We start from the raw sequence: 18,589 nt of genomic DNA on the forward strand, positions 1-18,589 counted from the left end.
GGGGATCCCCATGTCTTATGCTGCTCCCCCACAGACCTTTATCAGCTCTGGGGCTTTTGGCAAAGCCCCTTTCTCCTACTATCCGTCCCCAGGTATCCCCCTGTCGCCTAGGGCAGACAGGAGGAAGGAACACAGGCAGAGCAGATGTTGTCCTACGATGGACAGGTAAGTTGCCGATGGGTGGAGACCACTGGGAAGCGAGTCCAATCACAGACAGCCTAGGGAGTTTGGCCCTCAGAGACCACAGTCCAACTCAACAGGTGGCAGAGGGTTTTACTATCCCGTGACCAGGTAATTTCTTCCAGTCCCACTCAAGGTCTGGTGGGAAAGTATGGCTTTGGCTTTGGAGTGGGCAAATCGCTTGGAAACATCGGCAAGAAGGGGAGTCATGATCCCCAAGCCCTGCACACACACACACACACACACAGAGAGAGAGAGAGAGAGAGAGAGAGAGAGAGAGAGAGAGAGAGAGAGAGAGAGAGAGAGAGAGAGAGAGAGAGAACGCCCCACCCTGCCCCTGGCTACTCAGTAAGGAGGCCAGTCCGACGCAGTAGCGGTGGCACCACCAGAGAACATCGCTTCCTGGACCCCCGACAAGGCATGTGTCTACCCCTCCTGCTCATCTTTGCTCTTACCTCACAGACACGAGCCCAGACTCGCCAGTAAGGTCCCCTGTGGGCTGCGCGGGGTGGCAGGTACTGCGCTGCCTGCCGGACGCCCGCCCCGTCCGGTCTGCTGGAGCCGCTCTGCGCCAGCTACTGTGCGGGTGGCCGCCACTGGAGAACCGGACTGAAAGGAGGCGGGGTCTGGGCGGGGTCTGGGCGGGGCCTCCCTTCCCTATGCAGTCAGTCGCGGGTGGGCTTTGGGACTGAAGGATGCTGTCTTCCACCAAGAGGAGGTCCCTTAGGGTGGGGAAGACTCCTTGTGGAGGCTGTAGGTGAAAACTTTGGGGGTTGTCACAGGAGAGGGGAGGCTTTCCAAAGCAAGAACACCTGCCTCGAGTCAGACTCACCTTCCGGTGCCGGCTGCTGCAGTTGATGGAGAACTCTAGCACCAGCCAGCTGTTTATTGAGTTCTGAAGGCCAGGCACTAGTCACAGCGCTTTTCTGGTCATTTGACCCTCACACCACTCCCATTACACAGATGCCAACGGGGAGGTTCAGACCCAAGGGCACACCTGAAGGCATACCACAGAACCATGTCTGGAGCTCATAGCTACCTGGCTCTGGCATTAAGCATTTCTTCCTTCTCTGAATTGTTAACTGAAATAAAGAGCTTCCACGGGCCCATCAAACTTAATTTCACAGGCTTATGGAGCCCTGAGCAATTTGCAGCTGGAGCCATGGTGTGGTGAAGGGCTATCCAGCCAGGCTGGCTGGCGAAACCGAGGGCTCACTCTTTCTGGCTGGAACATCAGCCCACCTTCATGTCTCTGCAATGGCAGCTGGAATCTTTGTCCACACGTTTGTGAATTTGCACACAGCAGCATTTGCTGCAAGCTGGAAGCATGCTTTGCAGGGATGTAGGCTTGGTCAGCCTGGCCACAGGGGTCTTCAGGCAACATGGCTCTTCTGTTAAGTTCCTTCAGGTGATGAAGTGGACAGTGTTGTGTGTGTGTGTGTGTGTGTGTATGTGTGTGTCGTGTGTGTGTCTCTCCAGTGTGTATGTGTGTGTCATGTGTGTGCCTCTCCAGTGTATATGTGTGTGTGTGTGTAGTGTGTGTCTCTCCAGTGTGTATATGTGTGTGTCATGTGTGTGCCTCTCCAGTGTGTGTGTGTGTGTATGGTGTGTGTCTGTGTATGTGTGTGTCGTGTGTGTGTGTGTGTGTGTGTCTCCAGTGTGTATGTGTGTGTGTGTTGTGTGTGCCTCTTCAGTGTGTATGTGTGTGTGTGTGTGTGTGGTGTGTGTCTCATGTGTGTTTGTGTGTGTGTGTGTGTTTCCAGTGTGTGTGCGTGTATGTGTGTGTGTGTGGTGTGTGGTATGTGTGTGTCTCGTGTGTGTTTGTGTGTTTGTGTGTGTCTTTCCAGTGTGTGTGTGGTGTGTGTGTGTGTGGTGTGGTATGTGTGGTGTGTGTGGTATGTGTCTCATGTGTGTTTGTATGTGTGTGTGTGTGGTGTGTGGTATGTGGGTGTCTCGTGTGTGTGGTGTGGTGTGTGTGGTGTGTGTCTCATGTGTGTATGTGTGTGTTATGTCTCATGTGTGTTTGTGTGTGTGTGTTTGTGTGTGTGTCTCTCTCCAGTGTGTATGTGTGTGTAGTATGTGGTGTGTGTGTTTGTGTGTGTCTCTCCAGTGTGTATGTGTGTGTAGTATGTGGTGTGTGTGTGTTTGTGTGTGTCTCTCCAGTGTGTATGTGTGTGTAGTATGTGGTGTGTGTGTGTTTGTGTGTGTCTCTCCAGTGTGTATATGTGTGTAGTGTGTGGTGTGTGTGTGTTTGTGTGTGTCTCTCCAGTATGTGTGGTGTATGTGGTGTGTGTCTCATGTGTGTATGTGTGTGTGTGTTTGTGTGTGTACTAGAACTCTGGCCAGCAAGCCTCAGAGATTCTCTTGCTGCTTCCCAGTGACTGGACTGCAAGTGTTTGCTTCCATTTTACCAACTCGGCGGTTTCCTCTGCCCAGTGGTCAGACACCAGCACTGAACACATTTACCCTAGACTTCAAGGCATCACTTGTACGGAAGCCATTTGTAGCTAAGGTCACTTGATCCAGACATGGTGGGTGGACACTGCCGTTTTTAAACTGCACTGCATGCTATTGGTTCGCCCTGTGGTCTGAGGATTCATTTCTCCTCTAGGCCCAGGAGTCGTCAGTGTGGCAATGGAGAGCTGGTTGGCATTCTCCTTGATTTTACTGTGAGCTTAGGCAGAAGGCTTGGCACTGAGCAGGTGTGAGGGAGGGTGTTTGTTGAATGAATGTCTAAAAGTTGGATAAATGTTTCAAGAGACTAAAGCTACCTGCTGAACAAACTACACTATAGGTGTGGTGGGTCTGTGCCATGAAAGGACAGAGAAGATCTGAGTGTGAGGCCAGCCTCATCTGCACAGTGAGTGCCAGGGTAACGGACATTGAACTCAGAGAAATCCACCTGCCTCTATGCTGGACTTGAAGGCATGCGTGCACCACCATGCTCAACCTTTTCCTTTTCTTTAGAAACTCTTTACAAAGGGCATTGCCAGAGATGCTCTTGGCTTCCTGCCCGAGGCAGTTTGCCCCAAGACCTGGGTGGTTGAGAGAGAAAGGATGTGGGTTTGTTGAAATGTGGTCTTCAACCTGGATCTGCCACCTAGCTAGTGGTGTGACCTCAGAGAGAAATCTGTGACCTCTCTGAGCCTCACTCCTCGGTAACCAGGGTATGGCTTGGGCAGTTGTACAATTCTTTCTTAGGGGGGCTGTGCTTGGTGTATGTATTGACGAACTTTCCCACAATGCAATTCTTACTCACTTCAGCTGAGGTGCTCTGTTACGGTTCTGCACAGGCTCCCTCCTCGCTGTGCAGCCTGAACTGGTGAGAGTCTTGAACGTTCTGGGCCACTGGGGGGCTTCTGAGACCTTGTCAGTAGAAAGGTGTAGCACCGGACAAAGTTACTTTCCTGGCCTTGAGATCTGGACGTGAGAGGGAGTTTGGAGCAGAGGGAGTGGCCAGCATGGACTACGGTCAGAGAGAAGGACATTTCACCCATGTTTGAGATGCAAATGGGCTGGGGTTGGATGGGTGTGGCTACCAAGGACACTACAGCTGCAGCAGACACAACAGGGGTTTGTTAAAGCCCTCCAGGTTCTGGGGGCAGGAAGGGAAAGGAAGGCATTCAGCCCTGAGCAGAGGTTCCATCTCCGTCTCCAGCTCTGCAGGGCTGGCTACAGATGGGGACAAACCTCCAATGGCAGGAGAGGGACTCTGCTCAGAGGCCGCAGATACAGCGGGCTCCTGTTGACATAATGGGAAAATGGTGTAGGTGTGAAAGCCAGCAGCTGTGCTTGGGGACTAGGGGACTCCTGGTCTGATGAATAATGGAGCAGATCTCCCTCCCTGACTCGGATTTTTTTTTTAATCCTTTCAATAATTCATGCACTCCCTGTTGGGTGAGGAGTTTCATGAAACACACGCTTTATCTGAATCCACAGCAGAGATGAGCGAATCCGAGGCTCCACACGCTAGTTAGGTCTTAATTAGGAACACCCTGCCATACTCTGCACGTGTATGTCGGCTTTGCCCATTGAGTTCTGCAAGCCTGTGGAAGAAAATGTCCCATTATGTCCTGGGCAGGGGTGGGGCTTCCTGACAGCCTCTTCCTGGCCCTAGAAGGTTGGAGGTGGTGACAGATGTCACTTTCAGGTGTCTGTTCTGTCAGCCAATTCCCTCTGCCTTTGGGATCACGAAGACAGGTGACACGATGTCTTCTGTCGCCTGAGCTCTTGTACGTGATAGCGAGCAGTAGAACTTCCTGGATGACTTTTGATTGATACAGGCCACATGCAGGAGCCGACTGTTAGTGCCGCAGAGGGTTTCCTGGTGCCTCTGCCCTGCCCTGTGAGATGACTGCTTCATGGTGAGCCTGAGGTGAATCTGTCACTGATGTCACTGATGGACAGTCTTGGTGCCGAGGACGAAGGGGATCGACATTTTCCTGTCAGGCTTATATCTGTGTGACTTGGGAACACACACGTGGGTCTATCTATGTCTGTGGAGAAAGGGAAGATGGCAGGGAGGAACTGAGTGTGAGCTCTAGCTGTCCCCTCAGAAGGATGATTGATGGTATCATAAGTTCCTATCACTACTCAAGGCGATCACACACTAACCGTGTTCTCCATGTTAGCATGGTTGATTCTCTAAACAAGGCTACCGGCTCGGACACCGTCACTTCCTATGGGGCCCTGAAGGCTTAAAGAGGTAAATTTCCCCCAGAGACAGCCAGATGCCAATGCCCAAAGGAAAATGGCAAGTTCACACCCTGCTTGCATGGGCATTTCATGTGCTGAAGGTGAGAGCAAAAACCACAGTCTTCAGGCTGCTCCCAGACAAGGGCAGGTCCCAGGAGCTGATCATACCAGGGAGTGTTCTGAGCCACACCGCTCAGGCTGGGGAAGGAGGGAAGGCCAGGATGACAGGGTGATTTGCCACAGGGCTTAAGGAATAGTAGGCTTCAAGAAGCAAAAGGCCAGAATTGGTGATGTGGCCTAGTGGGTAGAGTGCTTGACAGGCAAACACAGTCCTGAGTTTGATTTCTAGTGCCACACAGATTAGGTACCCTGATGAATATGAATTATTTGGCCACTTAGGGAGTGGAGGAAGGAGGATTAGTTCAGGAGTTCGAGGTCATCCTTGGGCACATAGTAAATTTGAGAACCATCCTGAATGCCAGAAGACACATGAAGAAGAAAAAGAGGAGGAGGAGGAGGGAAAGGGGGAGGGGGTTGGAAGAGGAAGGGAGGAGGAGGGGAAAAGGAGGGGAAGGGGTAGGAAGAGGAAGAGGAGGAAGGAAAGGAGGAGGGGAAAGGGGAGGGTGAGGCAGATGAGGACATTGAAGGTAAGGCTATGCTGTGTTGTTCACCAGTTCCATTTCGCCTGTGGAGTTTGCTCTGTAAGTGACTCCCCTTTCCTCCTCTACTTAACTCTTCTGGGCCAGGCATGACCTGTGTTTTATAGGGACACTAGTATAATCTCCCCTGCCCCCGCTCTTTCGGACGAAGTCGCACTTTCAATCAGCCAGCCTGAGCCGTTTTTTTTTTTTTTTTTTTCCACGCTCCTTCCAGCTACCCGCGCTCTCTCCTTCCCACAGCCCAGTAAGCACCTTGTTGTAGCTCCAGGCCCAGCAGGCAAAGAAGTGATTTCCTTTCTTGCACAGGAACATGTTTTCCCTTATTCTCAAGACAGCATCCCGTGGAACCCTGGCGACGACATTGCCGCCTGCATTCCCACCTGGTGACTGCCACAGCGGCGCTCCTTGCCAGCGCGGCTGTTCCCCATGTTCTGTGCTCTCTGCTCGCTCAAAGGCCAGCTGTTCAACTTCTGCTCTCCTGCGTCGTCGTCCCCTTGGTAACGAGATGATTGCTTCTAAAACAGTTCCAAGGTCAGGGGAGCCCATGCACAACATGAAGACGTCTCTCCGTTTTGAGTACAGAGAAAGTTATGAGGAATAGCTGAAACTGCAGGGCCCTAGGTGGAGCAGAATAAGCAGGAGGACCAGAAAGAAACTGGAGCCTGAGGGTGTGGAGAACTGTCCGGTCAGCACCTGGACAGCTCCTGGCTGGGCTCATGAGCCAGGCAATTGGTAGCGGTCTCTGCTGGGAACCTTAAACTGCAGACTAGACGTTTTTCTACCTTCCTGGTGCCGAGACCCTTTAATACCGTTCCTCACGTCGTGGTGAATCCCCCGGCCGTAAAATTATTTTATTGCTACTCCACGACTGTAATTTTGCTACTGTTATGAATCATAATGTATGTATCTGATGCGCGGCTCCCACGGGCCTGCCACCCACAGGTTGAGAACCACTGTTCCAGACTGTTCCTTGTTTTCACCTGAACTCTGTGAAACAGCTCTGGTGACTCAAGCCTGGTGTCTCTGGGAGATCCCAACCTTATCTGATAAGAATAAAAGACACCCGGACCTAAGAGTGGAAGGCTGCCACAGCCAGAAGGGATTCATCCGGCTCCTCTGCGGGTCTGCTAGCAAGCTCCCTTATATCAGAGTTTTTTTCATTAACTTCAAAGCTAGGAAATGGCTATTTAAGATGCTATTTCCTGTCATCCTGAGAGGCAAGTAATTGGGAGGTGACAAGAGTCTAGCCCTGTTTTCTTTGTTCTGAAAGAAATGGAAAGGCTCTCATTTTTTATCCCCTCCCCGCCTTTTCCCCCGCTCTCCCATGCCGTCCTTGGGCCTTTGCCTTGGGAGTCCAGCCTCAGTCCGCCATGTGCAATGGGAAGTGACTGCCGTCACGTTAGGTGAGCCAAGCTGAGCTACCTTCGTGGAACCTGGAGCCTGTTGTTTAGACATGGCCTCTTACTGAACCCGGAGCTCCCAGGCTCAGCTCCACCAACTGGCAGAAAGTCCCAGGGACTGCCCTGTCTCCACGGTGCTGTGATTGCATGCACCCCTACTCCCCCCAGCCCTGCATTGGGTGCAGGAGATCCGAGTGCCCCTAGGACTGTTAGGAGACCTGCCAAGCCTCCACTGTGGGCTGCGTCACATCCTGCCCCATCTGTTTCATAAGGGTACTTCAGTATCAGTGTGGATCTTGATATCCTTGGATACCCCAAGGCTACTGTCCTAGTCCAGTTTCTGTTGCTGCGATAGAGATCATAACCAAAACCAATTTGGAGAGGAAAGGGTTAACTCGGTTTACAGGCCATAGTCCATTATGGAGGGACATCAAGGCAGGAACTGAGGCAGAGACTATGGGAGGGGGGTGCTGTTGACTAGTTTGCTCTCAGCCTGCTTTCTTAATACAACCGAGGTCACCCATTCAGAGGTGGTGAGACCACAGTGGACTGAGCACTCTTGAGTCAATTATTGGTCAAGAAAGTGTCCCACAGACAGATCCATAGGCCAATCTGATGGAGGCAATTCCTCAACTCAAGTTCCTCTTTCCCAGGTGACTCCAGTTTGTGTCCATCTGACAAAAAAAGTTAACAGCACAGACACCAAGGGACAGCTCCATACCCTCAGCACTTTTTGGACTTGCATGTGTCCTGGTGTGGACATACTATTTGCACAATAAATGGGGAAAAAAAAAACCACTGACCAGAGAGCTAGCATTCTGACGTTTGCTCAGCTCTGCTCTACCGAGAGCTTGGAGACAGGGGTGTGTGAAGTGGCTGGGGCAGAGGTCAAGAAACTTCCCAGTCACTGGGAATGACACAGGGTCTCCTGGATATGGTGATGCACCTCTACATGGGTGCTCCTCCTACATAGGTGCTCCTCCCACATAAATGCTCCTCCAATAGGTACTCCTCCTACAGGGGTGCTCCTCCTACATAGGTGCTCCTCCTACATAGGTGCTCCTCCTACATAGGTGCTCCTCCCACATAAATGCTCCTCCAATAGGTACTCCTCCTACAGGGGTGCTCCTCCTACAGGGGTACTCCTCCTACATAGGTGCTCCTCCTACAGGGGTGCTCCTCCTACAGGGGTACTCCTCCTACATAGGTGCTCCTCCTACATAGGTGCTCCTTCTACATAGGTGCTCCTCCTACATAGGTGCTCCTCCTACAGGGGTGCTCCTCCTACATAGGTGCTCCTCCTACATAGGTGCTCCTCCTACATAGGTACTCCTCCTACATAGGTACTCCTCCTACATAGGTGCTCCTCCTACATAGGTGCTCCTCCTACAGGGGTGCTCCTCCTACAGGGGTACTCCTCCTACATGGGTGCTCCTCCTACAGGGGTACTCCTCCTACATAGGTGCTCCTCCTACATAGGTGCTCCTCCTACATAGGTGCTCCTCCTACATAGGTGCTCCTCCTACAGGGGTGCTTCTCCTACATAGGTACTCCTCCTACATAGGTGCTCCTCCAATAGGTACTCCTCCTACAGGGGTGCTCCTCCTACATACGTGCTCCTCTCATATAAATGCTCCTCCTACATGGGTACTCCTCCTACATAGGTGCTCCTCCCACATAAATGCTCCTCCAATAGGTACTCCTCCTACAGGGGTGCTCCTCCTACATAGGTGTTTCTCCTACATAGCTGCTCCTCCTAGATAGATGCTCACAAAATCACTACACTGCATTTTTCAGTCTAATAAAATCTCCAGCGTTTTCTCTCTGGCCTTTAATCTTTTTTCCCCAGCCTTTGCTTATTGTTTTTGGGTTCTGTTTTGTTTAGCTATAAATTCTTAAATTCTCTTGCTGTGGCTACGGTCTTCCGGGCAATGCTCCCTGCTAGAGAGGTGATTTGGTGAATACAGCACTTTCTGCCCAGGTGTGAGGACCAGTCCAGACCCCCAGCAGTCTCACAACAGCTGGGCAGGTTTCTGGGATGCCAGAGATCCTGGCACTCTGGACAACAGGGCTGGGGGCAGGGGGATGCCAGAGATTCTGGCACTCTATACAGTGGGGATGTGGAGCAGGGGGATTCCTTGGACCAAGCTGATTAGCTAAAGGAGCCAAATTAGTAAGCTCTTGGTTTAATGAGAGACCTGGCCTCTAAAAATAAAGTGGATTGGAGACGTTATCTAAGGTCAACCTTTGACCTCTATATGCACTAGCACTGGTGTGTACTGTTCTAGAGTACTAGTTAGTCTTCTAGTGTACTAACACTGGTGTGTACTGTTCTAGTGTACTAGTTAGTATTCTAGAGTACTAGTTAGTCTTCTAGTGCACTAGCACTGGTGTGTACTGTTCCTGCAAACAGATGTGGCCTCATATTAACCTGCTGTCTCTGGACATGACCCCAAACTAGAAAATTTCCTCAAACCAAGAGCAGGCCATAGGAATCCTCACTGGGGTCTTCTGTCACACAGACTGTCACCTAACTCCCCTTAGGCAAAGCAAATGATATACCTAGTGTTGGCTTACTCCAATGAACAGGGTCCCGGAGACCCCAAGGTGCACGTCATCTTAGCCTTAGACTGCTCAGGACTCTGGGGTAGCTCATAGGCGTTGATGCCGAGCTGTTTTCAATGAGTCATTACCTGTGGAGCTCTGTCCTCAGGTGAACTTCCCCGTGCCTTCCTCATGTAGGGTGTGCTGTCCTGCCCATGTTGTGATCTCTAAGCAGCCTGTTCCCCTCAGCCACAGGTGAATGGATCTGAAGTGAGCGTCTGACATGGATATTTCCTGACACGTGGACAAGTGGAAATCGGCTGTGGACACGGCAAAGTATTTTTGTGGGTTTCCTGGTGCGCAGGCTCCATTCAAAAGCTCCCTGGGCCGCTGTTCTGTCTCTGAGGATTGGTTTATGGATGAGGAAGCTGTAAGAACGGCCAGAGGCTAAGGAGGGCTGAGGTTGGCTGAAGCTTTGGGGAAAAGAAAAGAAAGAAGTCAAGCAAAAGAAAACACGCACGTGTCATGTCCCATATGCCTCCATTTATTGGAGTGATGTGTGTGCAGATGCACACGCATACATGTGCCCATGTCCAAAGCTGGCTATCTTTCTTTACGGCTCGCCACCTTATCTTTGAGACAGGGCCTCTCAGTGAACCTGGAGCTCACTTCCTGTGCTAGAACAGCTGACCAGAAAGCACCAGGGATTCTCCCGTCTTCTCTCCCCGGAGCCTGTGCTCCGGGTTCTCATGCAGGTCCGTGTGCTTTCGTGTTCCAACGCTAAGAATGGCAAATGGTATCACAGCAGAACGCAGTGCTCCTTGCCAAGGACTCTGTGAACCAGGGGTCTGGCTGAAAAAGGCCGGCAGGAGTGAGTTTCTTACAGAAAAGAACACGTTCAAAATCCTGGTGACAGTGATGGTGGCCTCATGAGCCTGTCCATGTGGTAGAATCTCATAGCAGCTGTTCTCCCACACTGTGTGTGTGTGTGTGTGTGTGTGTGTGTGTGTGTGTGTGTGTGTGTGTGTGTGGACATGGGCGAACTCTCTAGGTCTTCAGTGGGGCAGCCATTCTATTCATATGCTTGCCTGTGAAGATAAAAATCACAGGGGAAACTGGCTGGGGGACAGATGGAAAGAGTCTATACTGTTTCAAGTCTTAAATTATTTCAAGATCACAAGTTTTTAAAGGGGGAGGAGTTGGATAAGGGGTAGGCTGAGGTGGCTGAGGCGGGCTGAGGTGGCTGAGGTGGGCTGAGGTGGCTGAGGTGGGCTGAGGCGGGCTGAGGTGGCTGAGGTGGCTGAGGTGGCTAAGATGGACTGAGGTAGTTGAGGCAGGCTGAGGTGGCTGAGGTAGGCTGAGGTGGCTGAGGTGGCTGAGGTGGCTGAGGTGGCTGAGGTGGCTGAGGTGGCTGAGGTGGGCTGAGGTGGGCTGAGGTGGCTGAGGTGGCTGAGGTAGGCTGAGGTGGCTGAGGTGGCTGAGGTGGCTGAGGTGGCTGAGGTGGCTGAGGTGGCTGAGGTGGGCTGAGGTGGCTGAGGTGGGCTGAGGTGGCTGAGGTGGCTGAGGTGGCTGAGGTGGCTGAGGTGGCTGAGGTGGCTCTGTCAGTAAGGCACTTGCTATGCAAGCCTAAGGACTTGGGCTGATCCTAAGTAAAAATTCAGTCATGGTGGAGTGAACTTGTAGTCCTAGCGCTGGGAGTGCAGGGGCAGGCAGACACCCAGGGCTGGCTGACCAGCATAGGCTAATTGATAAGTTCCAGGTCTCAGTGAGAGATCCTATCTCAAAAGAGCAAGCAGAAAACCCCAGGAGGAACCTCATCTCAGGTTGTCCTCTGGCTTCCACATGCATGCACATGTGTGCGTACCTGCGTACGTGAGTTCAGACCCACATGCTATAGGCACAGCCACACAAATGGAGTAAATGAATGGATGAATAAATGGATAAACAGATATATGTGAGAATGGATAAGCCTAAGTGGGTGACTGCAGAGGTCCACCTGGATCTCCACAGTACCGGGCTGTGCCATCTTTACTCCTGACAGCCTGGGAGAAGGAAGTCCCACCACCTAAGGCTCTGTGTGCTGTTTTGTTTTTCTCTTTTTCCTTTGAAAATGTCTTCCAAAGTAGAAGAGCTGTGCATAAGCACCATTTAAAGACTGCTGTTGCAAAAATGCCAAATTGCCCTCTGAAATTATTACACCAATTTCTGTTCCCACCCACTGGGTAGGCGAGGGCTGGTTTCCCCAACTCCTGCCAAAATTGGGTTTTAATCTTTAAAGCAGGCTTTTAACTTTGGCCAAGCTGACAGATAAAACATGGCACCTCCTTGTTCTTTTTCCTCCAGGAATTCTAAATTCTTTTCTTGGACCAAGCTGGGCCCTGTCATTGGTTACATTTCTAGACTCTGGCTTGTACATCCCCATCGGTCACCTTCATAAAATTTCATCTTTATATGTACCGAGTGGTTGATGCAAATCACTAAAGACAGGCCAGGGGAGAGAGGCCACCGAATTGATTGTCTTTAAAAGAAAGAGAGAGAGAAAGAACGAAGCCACTCACTCCAATGCGACAGCTACTTTTCAGGGGTACAGGCTTGTCTTCCCAGCTAGAGGCAGGGGCATCAGGACTTAGAAGCCAGTCTTGTGCTACAGGAGGCCTTATCTCAAAAAGAAAAATAAAACATCGAAAATGTCACTAATTTTTTTTTTTTAATGTTGACAATGCCTCTTTGATTCAACAAAATCGTTCCTGGGAGTTTCTTTTGGAACTCAGTAATAGAAAATGCTTTCTTTCCCAGAGACATAAGGTTCCAGGAAAGAGTCATGTGACTGACCATCATGGCTCCCACTTTGTTTGGCTTCCAGGAAATGCACAGATAACTTTAAGATCAGTGACAGGGATTTTATTGATTCTGGTGGGAAAATATATGTTTTTATTCTCTTGGTGCCTGATGGCCTATTTCTACTTAATTATTTGTTTGAAGTATTTTACTTCAAGCTGCTTCAGATCCTGCAGAAAGAAGCTGAAGATAAACATGCTCTTGACTAAGAGCTGTGGCAACCACTGCATATCCAGTATGCAGCCTGGCTCTTGCATTGTGCAGGGTGCATCCAAGTGTTTGTTGAATGAATAAATGAATGAGTTGACTTTTGGTGATGACTAGGTGGCCAATGATCTAGAAACAGCATGGCATTAAAGCAAGCAAATGAAAAAAGCTCCTACTAGTTTTCAGTTGATCCAGGGGCAAGAAAATATCAGTACAGAAAACAAGGTTTTGAGCCAGGTACAGCCAGTAAGTACATCCTGTAATACCAGGACTTGGGAGGGTTGTGAGTTCAAGTACAGCCTCAACTATAGGTTCTAGACCAGCCTGGGTTACATTTGGTTGTGTTTCTGGGATCCAACTGGGGAGATAAGATAAAATGCAGAAGATATGGGATTGAAGGTGGTGGCTACTGAATTATTCAAAATTATCCAAAGGATAAAGAGCTCTGAAAACAATAGCAGACTTAACAACAAAGGTCAGTTTGTACAGTGGAAACCAGTAGATGCTTTAGGTGTTCAGTGGAGGCCTAGACATGGTGGCCTATGCCTGTACTCCCAGGACCTGGCAGCCTAAGGTAGGAGGATTTCCCAATTCAAAGCCAATGTATTGGTCACTGTGATGGTTTGTATGTGTTCGGCCCAGGGGGTGGCCCTGATGGAGTAAGTGTGGCCTTGTTGAAGGAAGTGTGTCACTCTGGGCATGGGCTTTAATACCCTCATTCTAGCTGCCTGGAAGCCAGTGTTCTGTTAGCAGCCTTTAGATGAAGATGTAGAACTCTCAGCTCCTTCTGCACCATGCCTGCCTGGATACCACCATGTTCCCACCTTGGTGATAATGGACTGAACCTCTGAACCTGTAAGCCAACCACAATTAAATGTTGTCCTTATAAGAGTTGCCTTGGTCATGGCGTCTGTGCATAGCAGTAAAACCTTAACTAAGATAGTCTGATGCTGTGATAGAACTCCATGATGAAAGACAACTTAAGGAAAAGTTTATTATGATTTATTGTTCCAGAAGGATGAGCTGAGAGGACATCACGATGGGGTGGAAATGTGGCGGCAGGAAGCTGAACACTCACATCTTTAACTAAAGCATTAAGTGGAGAACTGGAGGTGGGAGTGAAAGTACCATCTCCCAAAGCCCACTCCCAGTGATGCACTTCCTTCAGCAAGGCTCACCTTCCCAAACAGCACAAGCAACTGGACACCAAGCCTTCAAATGACTGAACTTATTGGGGATACTTCTCATTTAAACTACCATAGCCAGCCTGGGCTCCCTTATGACTTGTGGCCAGCCTGGGCTATACAGTAAGATTTTGTTTAAACAAACAAACAAGCAAACAAACAAACCAGTATAAAGAGTTCTTAATGACTTGATTAAGGTTTGCAATGTCGTGTGTTCATGGCAATAGATACACTTGGAAAAGCAAGACAGGTGATGCCCACTGCATGCCCGACAGGGTAAGATGACATGCAAAAAGAAAAGAAACACAGGGTAAGATGACATGCAAGAAGAAAAGAAACACAGGGTAAGATGACATGCAAAAAGAAAAGAAACACAGGGTAAGAAGACATGCAAGAAGAAAAGAAACACAGGGTAAGATGACATGCAAGAAGAAAAGAAACACAGGGTAAGATGACATGCAAGAAGAAAAGAAACACAGGGTAAGAGGACATGCAAGAAGAAAAGAAACACAGGGTAAGATGACATGCAAGAAGAAAAGAAACACAGGGTAAGAGGACATGCAAGAAGAAAAGAAACACAGGGTAAGATGACATGCAAGAAGAAAAGAAACACAGGGTAAGAGGACATGCAAAAAGAAAAGAGACACAGGGTAAGAGGACATGCAAGAAGAAAAGAAACACTCTCAGGTGTCATCAGTGGTCTCTCAGGTTGTGTGATGATCAGTGAGATTTACTATTTTTGTCTTGATTTTTCCATATTTTTCAAGATTTCAGAACAAGATGAATTACATTTTTATATGTGTAAGTATGTTGACCTGCATGTATGTCTGGGTAACCACAAGCATGGAGACCAGAAGAGGCCAGAAGAGGCCAGAAGAGGCCACCAGATCCTCTGGAACTGGAGTTGCAAGTGGTTGCAGAGAATAGTGTGGGTTCTGAGAATTGAACCTGGATCATCTACAAGTGCATCTGGTGCTTGACCTTAACTACTGAGCCATCTCTTCAGCCCCATTTCCAGGATTTTTAACCATCTCTATGTAACACAGCGACAAGGCATTCTTAATTAAAAGTAACAAAGGAAAAGATATAAACCAACAGAAAGACTCACGGAGATGTCTGAGCACAAAAATGTCTGAGGACAAGAATCGTTGACATTTCACGAGGAGTTAGGAACAGTCCTCTTTGCCAAGCTGCCCCAAACTCCCACCCAATAAAACCTGAGAGACAGCAAGTGTTGATAATACAGGATAATTAGTTACACAGAAACTCACAGCTGAAGTACATTGTAACTAGTTTGAGCTGCTAGAATGTAGAGTATATATGTTCTGCGTGTGTCTGCCCAAGTGAATCTTGAAATGACTCATCTGTCAAAAAGCAAAGCTCATTGTTCTCATAGGTTCAGAATACATTTTAAATTATATATAATTAATGCAAATACATCAAGTGCTCTTAACTGTGGAGCCATCTCTCCAACCCCCATTTCTCAAACTTCCAAAATGCTCTCAACTTCTGAAGGGTGACATCCCTGTAGATCCATCAAAAACTGAAAATAGAAGTAAAAGAATGCATGGAATCCAGCCAAAAAAGACCAATGAATATTGTAAAAGTCAAGAAGGGCTCTGTCTAGCTTGATTCGGATGGTGCTTTTCTTCCAGGAAACCTAAATTGGAATTTTTAATAGGCTTTATGGCCTTTCTCTCTTTTTCATGTGTTTCTGCATGTGTAAGCTGTTTAATGCGGCAGTGGGGAGAAGGCTTAGTTGATACAGGTTGTCTTAGTCAGAGTTTCTATTCCTGCACAAAACATGGTGACCAAGAAGTAAGTTGGGGAACAAAGGGTTTATTCAGCTTACACCTCCATATTGTTGGTTTTTTTTTTTTTAAAGGAAGTTAGGACAGGATCTTACATCTGGAATCAGGAGCTGATGCAGAGGACATGGAGGGATGTTACTTACTGGCTTGCTTCCCCTGGCTTGCTCAGCCTGCTTTCTTATAGAACCCAGGTCTACCAGCCCAGGGATGGCATCACCCACAATAGGCCTTCCCAGACTTGATCACTAGTTGAGAAAATGCCTTACAGATGGATCTCATAGATGCATTTTCTCAAGGGAGGCTCCTTTTTCTGACAACTCCAGCTTTGTCAAGTTGACACAAGACCGGACAGTACACAGTGCTTGCTATGCAAGCACGAGGATCTGGGTTCAGATCCCCAGGGTTCCCATAAAGAGGCTGAGCACAGAGGCACACGTGCCAGTACCCCAACACTAGATAGGCAGAGGCAGAGGCAGGCGAATTCCCTGGGGTTCCCTGGCCAGCATTTTGGAAAGCATTGATGGGTTTCATGTTCAGTGAGAGATACTGCCTCAAAGCAAACCGATAAAGAAATAAGGCAGGGAGCAGTTAAGACACCTGGCATTGAGCTCTGCTCTCCCTACTCATGCTCTCACACTTGTGCATGTACACAAACACTTTGTATGCAGTGCTTGGGTGCTCGGACACACACACCCAACACGTCTCACAATTTCACACTAATACAAAACAACACCCACTACACACACATACCACACACCACACATACACACAAACACACCCAACACATTTCACACATATCACACTAATACACACACACCACACAGCACACAAATAGCATACATACCGTACACACATCATACGTTACACACCACACTCACACCACACACCCACTACACCACACACACCTCACATACACCCACACACCACACACAGCACACACACCACATGCACACAAACTCACCCAATACATCTCACACATATCACACTAATATACACACATATCACACACAGCACACGAATAACACACATATGATACACACATCATACATTACACACCACACACACTACACCTCACATACAGCATATTAACATACACCCACACACCACACAGAGCACACACATATCAACACCCACACATATACTACACATCATACATCACCCCATACAACCCCCACACACCATATGTACAATATCAATAGATGTGAGCCCCATTGGCATTTACTACAGGATCTCTTTGCCAGCACAAGAAGCTGTGAAGACAAATATGATGGCCAGGCTATCTGGTTGTTAAGTATGACAGTACTGTCTTCCCAGAGATAGGATTTCATTTTCCTTCTCTGTATTAACTCTAGGAATCAAGGTGTTATTTTCGTCAAGTGCTAGAATAGTAAAAGCATTTCTACAGTGTTATGTCCCAGCCAAATCCCGTTGCTGCCCCCTGGGCTGCTCATTGTCACAGACACTGAGAGTCTCGTTCTGCTATGTCCCCTACCCATTAGACCATGCTTCCCCATGATGGCTTTTGCCACCTAGGAAAGGGACCTGAACTCAAGGCTGCTGTGGATGCTGAGCCCCCTGCCTGCCAGCTATTCCTGAAGCTTGTTTTCTTTTTCCTGGGTCTCTCTGGGTGGGAGGCAGGCAGGTGTGGGCGGCTGTGAAGTACCTGCTGGGTTCTGAGAACAGGGATGCTATTTTTCTCTCCTCCCTGAACACAGACGGTGCTAAAGTGGAAGTAATGAAATCAGGAGGAAGAAGGTGAAGGGAAGGGGTAAGCTTCTGGAAACAGCTGCAGAAGGATATCTAGTCTCATAACCCAGTCAGATGAGAACCCCCCCCAGACTCATAATCCAGTCAGATGAGAAGAACCCCCCAGTCTCATAACCCAGTCAGATGAGAACCCCCCCAGTCTCATAATCCAGTCAGATGAGAAGAACCCCCCAGTCTCATAACCCAGTCAGATGAGAAGAATCCCCAACCCCTTGAGAGGAAGTGTTGAAGGGAAGACACCTTCAGGAGGTCCTGCATCTCTGATTTATTGCAGCATCTTCAACCCCTGAGTAGGCCAGGGTCAGGAAAAGCTTACACAGATGTACCCAGCTTACCGGTGCCTCTTAGTACCTGAGCCTTCATTTTCCCATCATTAAGGTATAAACCTTGGCCTCTACCATAGGGAGGTATCACAAAGTTTCCTCACCTGTAAGTCCTTACACGATCTCTATCCCAACAGAGCCATGAGAATTAGTGAGGTCACTGTGTCCAGCTTCTACAGCAGGTGCTAGATGAACTTCAGCCTTCCCTTTCCTCTCATTGGTTAGCTTCTGCTTGCACCGATCCCCTCTTTCTAGCTCCTCCTTCAGCTCCCGGGTTCTTGGCTTTTCCCTCCAGGAGACACCAGCCAGGTACAGCTGATACCCCTGTACTTATAGCTGACATGAGTTGCTTCCCTGGATACCGGCATTTAACCTCTCTGACCTGGCCTTGTTCTTATGTAAGATGAACAAGGTCATTAGGTTCTACCCGAGGTGGCTGTCACCGTGGGCTTTAAATAAACGCAAACAAAGGAACTGTAGAAATTGTGTCTGGCACTTTTATGAAGGATCACCCTTGTGCCTGCAGCTGTGTGTGACGGTGTCCACGAATTTGTCTGTCATCTGCTTCAGACCTCTGTTTCTTTGATGCTCACCGGTCTGTGTCCTTGAGCCTGCCTCTAGCCTTTGATGTCACCGAATTCCATTTCCTCTTTTCATGATCAGAACAGGCCTGCCTGCAGTATAGCGACTGAGCTAACTCATGAGGAAAAGAGTCTTGGAATATTCAATTTTGCTTCCCAAGAGCCCAGAGCACTTTGTACACACTTCCCTGCAAGCAGCTCCCTGGGATGCCCACTCATGGGGCAGGGTGTGAAAATACAGAGCCTTTGCTGTGTGCATAGTAGCATTTTGGCTGAACCATAATAATCACCACACCACCACTCCCAGGAGCACACCACTCCTCCTCTATAGGCTAGAGGAGAACCCCAGGGTGTTACTGAACACTCACGTGTAACCGCGGGCAACCACTGCCTGTAGACT

Source organism: Micromys minutus (assembly GCF_963924665.1).
Source record: "Micromys minutus genome assembly, chromosome: 10".
In the NCBI taxonomy this organism is placed as follows: Eukaryota; Metazoa; Chordata; class Mammalia; order Rodentia; family Muridae; genus Micromys; species Micromys minutus.